A 12033-nucleotide genomic window follows, 5' to 3' on the forward strand; every position below is an offset into this window, starting at 1 on the left:
TGCTTCTGTGGAGTGTTTCCATTTTATATTTCTCTCAGCATATATATGATGAAAATAGTTTTCCTTTCTGTGCACAATCTCCAGTTTTCCTAGGTTAGGGAGATGTTGGGATGTCAGGGAGGTAGGAAATTAAAACAGTTGAAAAGCCAAACTTAAAGTTCTTGTGATTAAGCCTATTTTTAAAACAAAAATTAGACCCATTTTTTCAGAACCTGTTCGCAGTTAGTAACTTGAAATTTTGATATTACTCTCTAAATTTTTATCTTATAATGATTTCCACCATCCCTTCAGCCCCAATATAGGTATTGAGGTATTTTGCAAAAGCTGGCAACAGTGGTATTATGCATGAGTGCCTGGTTTTAAAATCTTGGCAGCTGCTTTGACTTTTCTTTATGCTGTCATTCAGACCATAGCTACCAAAGCTGAATTTTGCTTGTAGTAACAGTTGTGGGAAGTTACTAAGGGAAGAGTCTATTACTGACACAGGAAATGGCTTTACAGTTCTTTTTGTCATTGCCAAACTCACCAAAACGTCACTGTTGCCATAGGTCATCTAGACACAGCTCAAAATCATCAACCTGCTACAACTGAGTATCACATAAATTGCTTGGTGGCTTCAGTGCTAGTGTTATATATGTTCCATCCTTCTTGCAAAACTCCCTTTAAATTGACAAGTTTTGTTGCTTCTGGAATTAGACCTAATTGCTGTGATTCAAGAGTAAGGAAGGAAAAATAACTGTGTGGGTTCTGCATTTTTCAGTTCTCCTCCTCTTTATTACTTCCAAAATAGTTCACTTTTCTCCAAAAGTTGTATCCAGACCATTCAGAAAATTGTGTAACAGTCACTGATAGAAGCATTTTTCCCTTGATTCATTAATTACAGGAGCATATCAGGCAGAGCAGATGGCATTTTTTGAGTTGGGAATTTACCTTTGTTATTCTTTGTTGAGTTTGACATGTGAATTTCTCAGCTTCTCTAAGATGATATTGTTTTGCAATTAAATACGTAATATGGTTGTATAAATCAGACTGAAAATTGAATTTCTGGCCTTTTTCTTTGTAACTGATGTGAAAAATGAATGGGTACATGGGCACATCTCCATTTGAGAACTACTCACTCCTCAACGTACAGAGCAATTATTTTTAATTTATATTTTTTTTGCATGAATGAAGTCATGCCTTACTCTGGTACTACTCAAGTGCCAGTTCTGAGAAAAAACAGAAATTTTCTCTTGAGTTTTTTGATGAGTCTTAGCTAAAGGGTTCACAAATGGGATATGATGTATTTTCAGCATGCCCCATTGGGTTGAGGGTCTTCTGATCCTCTGTCATGGGAGAACCTATAACATAATAACCAACATGAGGATCTGGGTGGGTGTGTGACTGGTAGCTTTGTGTTTGTGATTCAGGAGTCCTAGGAATGCTGTCTGGAAGCCCCCCAGCCCCGTTTGACTGCAGTTAGAACTCTGCAGGGGCTGAAGGCAGTGTGTGCACTGTGAAGCAGTGGCACAAGAAATTGGGCTGTGCAGGCAGTGCTGAGCCCGTGCCTTTTCAGGAGTTGTGTTAGTAGTGACTTGCCTTGGGTTCGTGGCAGGGAAGGGTTGAGGGAGCTTGCAAGTTGGAGCGAACCAATGGGCCACAGAAGCTCTCGGTGGGGCTGTGGTATGGATGTGCCTGGGTCTGTGGAGAGGGCAGCCAGCTCCTGCTGACTGGGGCTGCTTGTGCTGCTCACTCGGCCTCGTCTGGCAGGGGCACCATCTTCCTCTGTGCTGTAACCTGCTCGCCTAGACCAGCCAGACCCTGCAACTATTCCTCCCTTTCCCTCTCATCACTGTCTCCCTCTTCTGCCCAGCCTCGTGGTGTGTTTTGGCCCACCTGCCCTTTGTGACAGTCCCCTCTGCGGTGTGCTCGGAAGGGCTCTTCTCGCGCACCAGCCGAAGGGTCACGAGAGCAACAGGCGAGGTTGTCTTCCTGCTGTCAGCTCCAATGTCTGGTCTCTGGCAGATGGGAGCAGCAGTTACAGGGGAAATCCTGCTAATCTCCTGTAACTTGAGCCCATTACATGCTCAGTCGCACTGTGGGGCTGGTGCCTTTCCAGCCACATATGGACGGATGGCTGAAGGAATCAGACGCTCGCTGCAGAACACTTTCCGAGATTTGGGCTGTAGGGATCAGAAACAAAAATTAAAAAGATGCTGTGAGTAAGCTGCATATTAGCAGGTTTTAAAGCTTTGTTAAATAGGAAAATATTTTCGTATGCATGGCAAAATATATAAAAACCCCTCCATAAAAAAGAAAAAAACCACCCTGAAAAACAACATCAAAAAAGCACTTTGCCAGATTTCAAGGCTGCCCCAACATGGGCAGAGGAGCCAGAGCTCCCCAGTGAGTTATAAGGATGGCAGAGCAACATGTTTTTGTCGAGGTTATCTCAGAAATAGGCAAACTGTGTTTTGGCAGAAAAGTCAATAAATCCTGCAGCAGATGTCCAGCATGGAAAATTTTTAACAAGGGCAGCTCAAGTTTGGCAGAGTCAAAAGAATGTGGAAAATCCTGATGAGATGCACCAAGGGCCATCGGGTGGAGTTACCACCCTTGTCCCCAGGGTCTCTTGAACCCACCAAAATCAACTATTTGATTTTTTCAGGAGGATTGTTTTGGGTTTTTTTTAATATAGGGCAGAATAGAGAGGAATGGAGGGGGTGATTGAACAGAAATTAAGGGCTGGCTGGCAGGAACCTTCTTGGCAGGAACACGTTTCAGCCATGCCTGGAAGGGGAGGGTTTTCACAAATTGTGTGGGAGATGGTGGAACCCAAAGGAGAGTTGCTGCTTGCTGGATAGAGGAATAATGGATTTTTGGGAAGCTGTGTTTATAATATGCAAAATAGTCCACATGAAACAATAGGGCCTTGGGACAGAGCTGCCAGTGAATGAGAGCTTTGTTTTCCTCTTGTCTATTCATATTTCTAAACTTTTAGTGGCATTTTAAACACACTTTACACATTTTTTGTGTAATGTCTTGAATTGCCTAAACTGCTGCCTAAAGTACAGTTACCCTGCAATCTTTATCCCTTTTTGGATAAAGATTGACTTTCAGCTTAAGCTCCTTTTTGTATTTTTCTTAATTGCAACTCTCGTTTAATAATCCTTGGCTGCTTTGTTCTCATGTTTTAAAACTTTAGAAAAATTTATAGGAAAACTGGTTGACAGCAGACCTTGTGTACCAAGCGTGTCGAGCTGCCCACAGCTTGACTTGAAAATGGCAACTGGTATCTTAGTCCTTATGCCAGAACCTTGACACAAATGAACATCAGTTGCAAGCTAATTGCAAGGACTCCAGTTTAGATGCTGCTGGTGGGATTTGCCTGCCATGGGTATGAATTTAAACACCATCATACAGATTGTGTTTTCATTGAGGAGCATCCCATACCTGCAGCCCCTAACAACCGGTCTGAAATAATCAAAAAGATGTTATGGTTGTGTTGCTGTTAAATGCAGACACAGATTATGCAGTATTAAAATGAGAATATTGCTGCCTCAATCAGAGTGTGTTTTGGCTGCATGTTAAAATAAAAGACAGATGGTTTGATTTATTATGGTGCATGTCTCACCTTTGCAAACAAGACAGCACCACTGCAGTTTTGCAGTTTCAGAAATGTTGTTTGTGCATGCGTTTACGATTAGCAAAAGCTTTGAAAATCCTTGTGCGAGAAATGCTGAAGCTGCTGTTGCAGTGGAGGGAAAGGGAGTTGTTTGCTTTTGCTGTGTGTGTTATTTCACAGAGCTATCGCTTTGCCTCACCAGTAAAACTCCTTCCCTGTGCAAGGGAAATTCCTGGTTCATTGGTATGGATGCATTGTTTTTACACATTAGAAGTGCTGTGTTGCTGTGTCAATCATCCCGTTAGGATCAGTTTAAGAGCAGTAGGGCTGACGAAGCTGGGTGTGATTGGCTGCCATATGCTGGGAGGGCTCTGTGAGAAGGAAGGGCTGCAGTCTTTCAGCAACAGAGTTTAGGCTGTGTCTGCTTCATCATCTGAGGAAAAATCCCCCGATAAGTCACAAGGCTTTCTGAGAAAAAAACCCAAAACATTACAGGCTGCTCATCGTTTCGTGTGAGAATTAGTTACCATGATGCGATGGGGAAGATGTGGCTGTTTGTTTGTATCAGATGTTCCTGCTCACGTTGGGAATGTGTCGAATAGACGGGGCTAAACAAGGTAGGAGGATCGTTGTCTTTTATCCAATGTTTCAAGAGTTTGCTGCAGTATACTGCATACTGTATGTGTTGCTTGGGGGACTGAGGGAAACACTGTTTCTCCTGTGAATGGATTCTGTTTGGGTGAAATAGGTGGATTTTATGGTAACTTGTTTTCAAAGGGTATTAATTTCCAGTGTAAATAGCTCTCTTCAGAAATAGAACATGAGTATATGCATATTAAAACAAGTAAAAAAAGAAATAGGTCAGTGTGTTTCAGAAGTGCTGCTACCCTAATTGGATTTTTAGCTGGGTTGTTGTCTGGAAGTGCAGCCTAGCTTTAAGAAGGAGAAGGAGTCAACCTGGAAATCTGTGAAGTTTATAGCAGCTATGTTTGAAGATTTAGGTGAATTAGACTGGCTGATCTAAATAATTCTCTATCGGAAGCTTTAACTGAAGCCAAGACTGCCTGGTTTAGATTTGTAGGAGTATACAACAAGATTACAGTATTTTACCCTGTTATAAAACTATAGGGGTTTTCTGACTGTGCTGTGATTCCTTGTGCTCTTCAATGAAAGCCAGGGAAATTTTTCATAACGTAGTTTAGCTTATTGTAGTTTATTGTAGAAAACTGCCCTTTCCAGGTCTTTGTCTAGGCAGCAAAATAGAACCTGTACATGAAAACAAGGAAAACAAGGTTAATAATATGTGCTGCAATTATCTGATCTTTATACATTTTTAATGAGAGAACACACAGCTAGCAGAATAATTTAATGAGCAGGCTGGCTTTTAGAGCAATGATTTCACTGTGCTAAGGCACATCAACTTTCTTCCAGAGGAGGAGCCTCAGTAAGGAATGGAGAAGATTTATGTTAAATGCTCTAGAGAGAGCAGAAATCTGTAAAATTCTGGAAGAACAGAGTAGTTTTCAGTTGTTCCTATTATTTATTAGATAGAAGGCAAACTTTACCATCATGTTGCAGGAGGGCTCTGAGAACATTTCCTCATCCTGTTATATGCTGAAGCTTTTTCAACTTTCTCACACTGCCATATGCATTGATGGTACTCAGTACCTTTTCAGGATGTCACCCAGTTAGTGACCCAAATTAACATGCTGACTTCAGTTGTGTTATAGCAGCATCCTTTATATGTACTGTACATATTATAGTTGGGTTTTAATTTTTTTCCCCGCTAAGATTACCTATTGGTGAGACAAGAAAATGTTGTATTCTTATTTTGTAATAGCCATGTACATTGCATACTTGTATTCAGCTAAGATGTTGATAGAAAAAATACTATACATGTATACATGTATACATGTACTCAGGAGGACTAAAGATCAATTTCTTAAAGAGAAAGCAGGTAGAATAACCTTTTGCTGCCTAAAAAAAACTTTTGGTGATGTAATTTTGGGGGGAAAGTTTCAAGATTTCCTTTATCCTAGGAATGAGTTACATAAGTTTTAACAGTGTTGTGGCAGGTAGGCCCTTCTAGCCCAACTGTCCATAGACCCACTGTCCATTGCCCCTCCCGTTCTTCAAGGAGAAGTACAGGACATGCACTCAGGACTCCTGATGTCCCCTCCCAACTCCTCACAGCTGACCCTGCTCAGGGAAGGTTGATATGACTTCCCTGCTCCCCGGCCAAGGACTTGCTGGACTTGCTGGAGATGTGTGGTGGGTTGTTGACATATACTCAGTTCATGAACCAGTGGCTTTTGAAGGCTACAGTCTTCTAAGTCAAAACAACCTTGTGTCTTTTGAGAATTTCAAGATTTGCTAACAAATGAAACAAATGTCAGGATGTAGAGCATTATTATTACAAATCCATAGGGTATGGATATATATGTTTAACTCTCTATCACTATTGATGCTTAAATGTGTTGTTTGTGTGCGGACTGTGTTAAGCATGCGAGGCAAAGACTGATAATTAGAAGCAAGTAAAAGAATCTTTTTCAAGAGATTTCTCTGTAAAATATGAGACAAATATTTAGTTATTGCAAATAAAACTGCTTTCATGCAGAGCTCTCAGAGAAAACTTTTCAGTTTCCTGTTTTGAGACAATCTCTTACTTTCAGAAAAATTCAGTGTCTGATTTCTGTGCCTTGTAGATCTCAATATCTGGAGTTATCTTGTTATGGCTGACTACCAAAGTGAAAATTTGCATTCATCACTTAGTCAAGTAGTTTGTATCAAACTACTGACAGACATTCAAAGGACAAAAGGATTTATAAAAATTATTTCCTGGTCAAAGTGCATAAATATTCTACTACTTTATATGATTAGGTAAATGAACCTTCAGCTTACAGAGTAGAGGTGGTAGTAAATATTCTGTATTTACATTTATTTGGTATTAAAAGTATTTCAGACCAGATTCTGGTGTCTGTTTAATTTAGTGATATCTTTTCTGCTTAATTGCTCTGTGTATTTCATCAGAGCTATTAGTGTGGTAACCTTCCAATGTGCAGTCTGTCTGTTTTCAAGGAATAATGACTTTGTTTAGAATTACTCTATTTTCCGAAGATAGAATTTTCTATTGAGTTAGAGGTCCTGAAGTATAGTGCTTGACAATAGAGCAATTATAAAGGCAAATCAACTTCTTAGTGTGTAAATGTACATTTTACAGAAATGTGAGATAATTATGTGCTACCATTTTAAATTTTTTCTTTCTGAGCAAGAAAAATGGCTCTTAATGTTGCGTGGGATTTCTGGCACTCAGGTATCACCTCAGCTGTGAATGAATTGTCTTCTCTGTTGCTCAGAAATGTATCAGAAATAGTCTGTACTGTGTTTATTTGTGAAAGCTCTGTAAAATGTTCCATTTTTATAATACTGAGAGATGAGAAATAGAGTGTTTAATTGAAATAGATTATTTTACATACAGTTTTAACACATTGCTAATATTTAAATTTCACGTGATAGCTATTAGTGATACTGTGCTAGAAATTTCTGACTTTGAGGATTGTTTTTTCCCTTCCAGGGAAGAAACACTTTTTTAAAAGTCAAATTATTTTTTCCCTTTTTTGTGAATATGGCTGTTGCAAAATTGTAGCAAAAGATAGCTAAATCACTTTTTAAAAAATTTCTTAGTATGTATTTTCTTTTTAAAACCTGTGATTGTGAAGCTAATTTGATGTGTTTAATACAATGTATTATGGTTAACTAATGTGCACCACTGCTATGTAACTGGTCTGTGAACAGGCTGAAATTATAGCCTGAGGAAAATAAAACTCATTTCAAGAGAGTGTCAGTGCTGAAAACTAGTTCAAATAATAGCAGTATTAACTGTTTGACGAATTAAACTAATCTCCTTATACATTATTAGCAAATGCAGCGACAGTTGTTGGTTATTGGTATATAGCGTCTTCTTTTTAAAGTCTTTTAAAATGAAACTTTTTTGGCTCTATTTGGAGCAGAGAGTGCATGAGGAGAAAGAAGTTATGCATCCCCTTTCTGGGATCTGCCAGCTTCTTAATCGCCACAATTTTTTATTATTCCTTTGTAACCGGGCCGCTAAAACACCGAGCTCTCTCTCCGACAATGCTGGCAACGTCAAGTTCTTCGTTCCCTATTTCAGGAGTGCTAAAAAAGGAAAAGTCTGGGGCTCTGAAGATTGAAGAGCATACCTAACAGGGGATTATATGCACAATCCTTATAACTAACACAAAGAAATACTAATTATGTAGGGGACTCTTTGTGCTACTGATGATTACTAAAGCTGTTGAGAATTGCCAATTTGCTGCTGCAAAAGACTTGTAGGATTCCTGGAGTCGTAAGTCTGGCAAAAGACCTGGTGGGCTTGTGATGCCTGAAACTTTGCCAGCTAGAAGAGCTCAGCTGTAAACAAATTGATAAACACAGAGGTTCATGCTCTTTTTATTATTTATTTTCTTTTTTTTCCTTTTGTTTTTCCTTTTCTTTTCTCCCTTCTTTTTCATACCTAGATATATGCCCACAAATACTTACACACATACATAATATACACAAACTCGTAAAAATAATTTTTCATCTTCATGATTTTTGTTATACAAAAACAATAGCTAATAAAGACAGTGGGAGGGATAAGTGATACAGTTACTGCATAAAGAAGTGGATCAAGAAATAGGAACAGATGGTTCATATCAGAGTCTATTAATTTTTTCTATTTTAGATCAATGATTTTTTTCATCAATTTCTGAGTGGATGATAAACATTTTGGGAGGCTTTTTAGGGAAGATCTGGGTATCATACATTGCTGAACTCATAAATAGAGACAAGGTCAGTCTGGAGGTTCATGAGCTGTAAAATCTTCTCTCCTGCAGGGAATACAGCACCTCTGATAGTAGACAGAATTAGAGAGTACAAGTAAGGAAAAATGCAGGAAGGTTTACCTGTGGTAGTTCTATGGAAGGAGAAAGCTAAGATTTGGTTAGAAATGCCTTTTCCTTTTTTTTGTGGGAATTCTGAAGGCAGCTTTTCAGTATGTTTTTATGTGTATGATTGCTCTTAAGAGGCCTGGCAAATAAATTTTTTGGTTTTTAACCCTCTAGTGTTCACTCCTATCCAAACTGAATACTTTTAAACTTGAGTTTCTGAGGAATTTTATGCTGTTTTGGTTTTTTCCCCCTACTGCCCTGTTATATATACTTCAGGTATGTTAAATGACACAGTCCCCCAGTCCCTAGTTTTCTGAATCTGTCATGATTTATGTACTTTACAGGTGTCATAGGCAGTGTTTTGAACTTAGTCTAAAACTAACCTACAATTTCCAAGTGACAAGTTTTCCATTCTTTTCTGTTGTTCAGAAGGATGATGTTTCAATGCTGGGTTTCTGCAGATCAGGTTTGTGCCTTCCCAGTCGTCTTTGGCAGCTCTCTGTGGGACACTGCTGCTAATGTCTAGGTGGGTAAAGTGGCTGCCTCGTTGGACTGGCAAAGCCCTATTTTAGTCCATTTAAATATGTTTTTGGTATTTCCTTCCACTTTTCACTATCTGCAGTGCTGTTACCAGCAGCTGTATGCATATTTCAAACCTAGAGCTGCCTTGGTTTGTCAGCAGACCCCTCTGGCTGTGCCCCTGGCAGGACAGGCAGGCTCACTGCTGGCAGGAGCATACCTCCACACCCAGTTAATGATTCAGGACTTCAGCACTGCCTCACTCTTATTTACTTAAAAGGCTGTGATAACACGTGTGGGATTTCTGTGATGGCTGTGTTCACCTGTGGCTGTGGGGAGACCAGTGCCAGCTTTCTCACCTGCATCTCCTCACCCCGTAGCCAAAAGGTGCTGTGGCCTGGGGCACCTCCTGCAGCTGGCATGAGGCTTGTGCAGAGGAGGACGCCGGTGCGTGGGCTGCTGGTGCTGGGGATTGCGGTGCTGCAGTCCTTATTGGCATGCTGAGCATGCTCTGGCAGCACGGCGCGCCGCTGTCCTGGAGTCTAGTGCTTGTCTTTAAAAACTTTTTTGCTTTGTGTGTGGGTTTTTTTTACAATTCCCTTGTGTATTTTAGTTCCCCGCTGCTAATGCTGCGAAATGCTTTGGGGATGGATTACTTTATTGCCATAATTTTAAGGAAGTTGGGGTGGTGGCTAAAAACTTGAAGATTTTCTCTGTCACATTGTAGATGGCATGAAAGGCTTTGAAAGTAGCTCCACTGATGTGTTTATAAAGCCAGTGCACTTTCCACTTTCCCCCCCTTCCTTTTTTTTAAAGACCTCATTTAATGCTCAGGACTGTGCAGTGAGGCCACTTTCAAAGGCTTTAGTATCCACAGTAGCAGCTCTTTGAAGTGGAAACACCAGCGGGGAACAAACCTTCAGCTTAATCCTTGGTGTAAAAGGTCCTAAGTAGTAAGAAACCACAACATCCCTCTCAGTGGGAGGAGCTGGAGAGTGATACCTGCAACTGAATCTGTGTCCTGGACCTCATCTGTGGGGCTAGAACTGGTTGGACATTTCTGCAGGGCAGGAGGGATGCAGTCCCTCTCACCTCTCTGGCTTTTCACTCTCACTCTGTCCCAGCTTCTTTCCCCAGTTTCTTGAGGAGGAGGACACAACTGAAAGGCGAGAAGAGTAAGGCCTGAGAGCAAACATGTTTGTGCTTGGGTTTGTTTGCTCCCTCAGGTTGGTAAATCTTTCTTCTGGAGTGCAGAGCCAGTGGCAAAATCCAGCTGCTGGGCATTTGTCTGTCCAGTTAGGACGGTGGCTTCATGGTGCTTGTCTCCCCTTTGGCACAAGGAGGGTGAAGGAAATGGGGCTTTTTGGTCACCAATGACTCATTTAAGTGCTCTAAGCTAGGTGGGATGAGTCTGTCATCTCTGAAATACATTTGTTTGTTAGGGGATGAAAATGTTAAGTTTCTTGCAGTGGGGCTTGAGGATCAGTGTGTCCCTATGGATTTGTAGCCAGTCTTGGTTGCAGGGCTGGGCCGCTTGTAAGGAGCTGCCTTCCAAAAATGAGGAAGGCAGAAGATGGCAGTGCCTTGACTGGCACGTGGCTTGAGCTACCAGGGGTGAGAAGCTTTTTGAGAAGGGTTTTCCTTCTCGAACATAGTAGCCATTGTTGATTCTGATGACTATTTAAATAATATGATTTTTAATTGAAAAGTTATTTTTTAACTTGTTGGTATTTTTGACTTTCAACACATCATCTGCCATTTAACTTCACCCTTGTGCTGTTTGCTGTGTGCAAAAACAGCTGTCTTTTCTGTGGCTTCCCCACTGGTAAATGACTGAACACTCCTTGCCTCCTAGTCAGAATCTGGTGATCCTCATCATCAGCCTGTATGAATTTCATATTCTTTCTGTTGTCAAAAACCTCACTGCTGCCTCTTTGTACATGTAAGCCTTTCTGCAGTGCTGATGGTGCTGTTACTGTTCTCTCACTCTTTTATCATTCCAGAGTTACATGCTCCATGTCTATACACACTAGTGTAATGCCTTTTTGTTTTCCTTTGATAGTGCCAAATGTTCTGCTTGTTTTATACTCCATCAGCTGCTGAATATTTTGCAGAAGTCTTCACTGAATGCCTCTAATGTCCACATGATCTTTCCTCTGTAGCAGTGTCCTGTTGGAACCTAGTGTTGTGTGTTTGCTATTCATTATTTGTCTTTTTTCCCCCTCATCTGCATTATTGTGCCTATCTTTATGTTAAAACTGATGTCATTTTATCACCTAACAGACTCATTATCATGAGATCCTTTTCTAACTCCTCACAGTTGGCTTCAGTTATGACTTCGCAAAAATTTTATACTAACTGCAAACTGTCTTATTGGTTGTGGCTGTTGTTGCAAAGCAGAGAAGGAAGCTCTCTTGGCAAACCTAATTATGAAAATTACAGTATATTATTAGAAGTAAAACATGATATTTAATCTTGGGAGTTTGTTGTGAACTTCTGCTCTGACTTTAGTCTTCATACTGTCTGCAGTGCTTAGCACTTTTTGCTGCTCTTTTAAATTAAATTTCTTTAACATCCATAAGGCCTAAGTCATCACAATAACTGGGTTCCACAAAAATGATCAGGTTACAAAGATGAGATGATTAATTTGCTTTCATTTTACTTAATTTTGAGCATTTTGGGATTTGTATTTCCTAGCTCTTCCCTACCATTGTCACAATTGTACTTCTTAATGAGAGCTGGCAGTTGCTTCTAAACATACTTGTAGGTGGTAAGGTTGTATGAAATGCACTTGATGTTTTCAGATTTCCAGTGAAATGGGCAAGAGATAGCTGTGCTGCAGTGGCTTCTCTTCTTAAACTTGAAGATTCTTGTAATAGGAATTAAAACAGACTTAGTAGTAATATTCTGCTTTGATGAGGATAACCAGCTGTATCTCATCCATCTGGGTCTCCAGTCACC

The 12033-nt window shown here is 40.3% G+C and overlaps 1 protein-coding gene across 6 annotated transcripts in view; it reads left to right on the plus strand.

Annotated features, from left to right (window-relative positions):
• The window catches only part of MBNL2 (muscleblind like splicing regulator 2), a 106070-nt gene that overhangs the window by 12377 nt on the left and 81660 nt on the right, over positions 1 to 12033 (plus strand). The window contains exon 1 of one of the 6 annotated variants that reach the window (XM_059466664.1): positions 4029 to 4221. The exons of the other annotated variants lie outside the window; for them this stretch is intronic. The gene's annotated coding sequence lies outside the window, so the exon portion shown is untranslated. Of the gene's footprint in view, positions 1 to 4028; positions 4222 to 12033 lie in introns of those variants that run through there. 6 annotated transcript variants of the gene reach the window in all.

This window comes from Ammospiza nelsoni, chromosome 2 (assembly GCF_027579445.1).
Source record: "Ammospiza nelsoni isolate bAmmNel1 chromosome 2, bAmmNel1.pri, whole genome shotgun sequence".
In the NCBI taxonomy this organism is placed as follows: Eukaryota; Metazoa; Chordata; class Aves; order Passeriformes; family Passerellidae; genus Ammospiza; species Ammospiza nelsoni.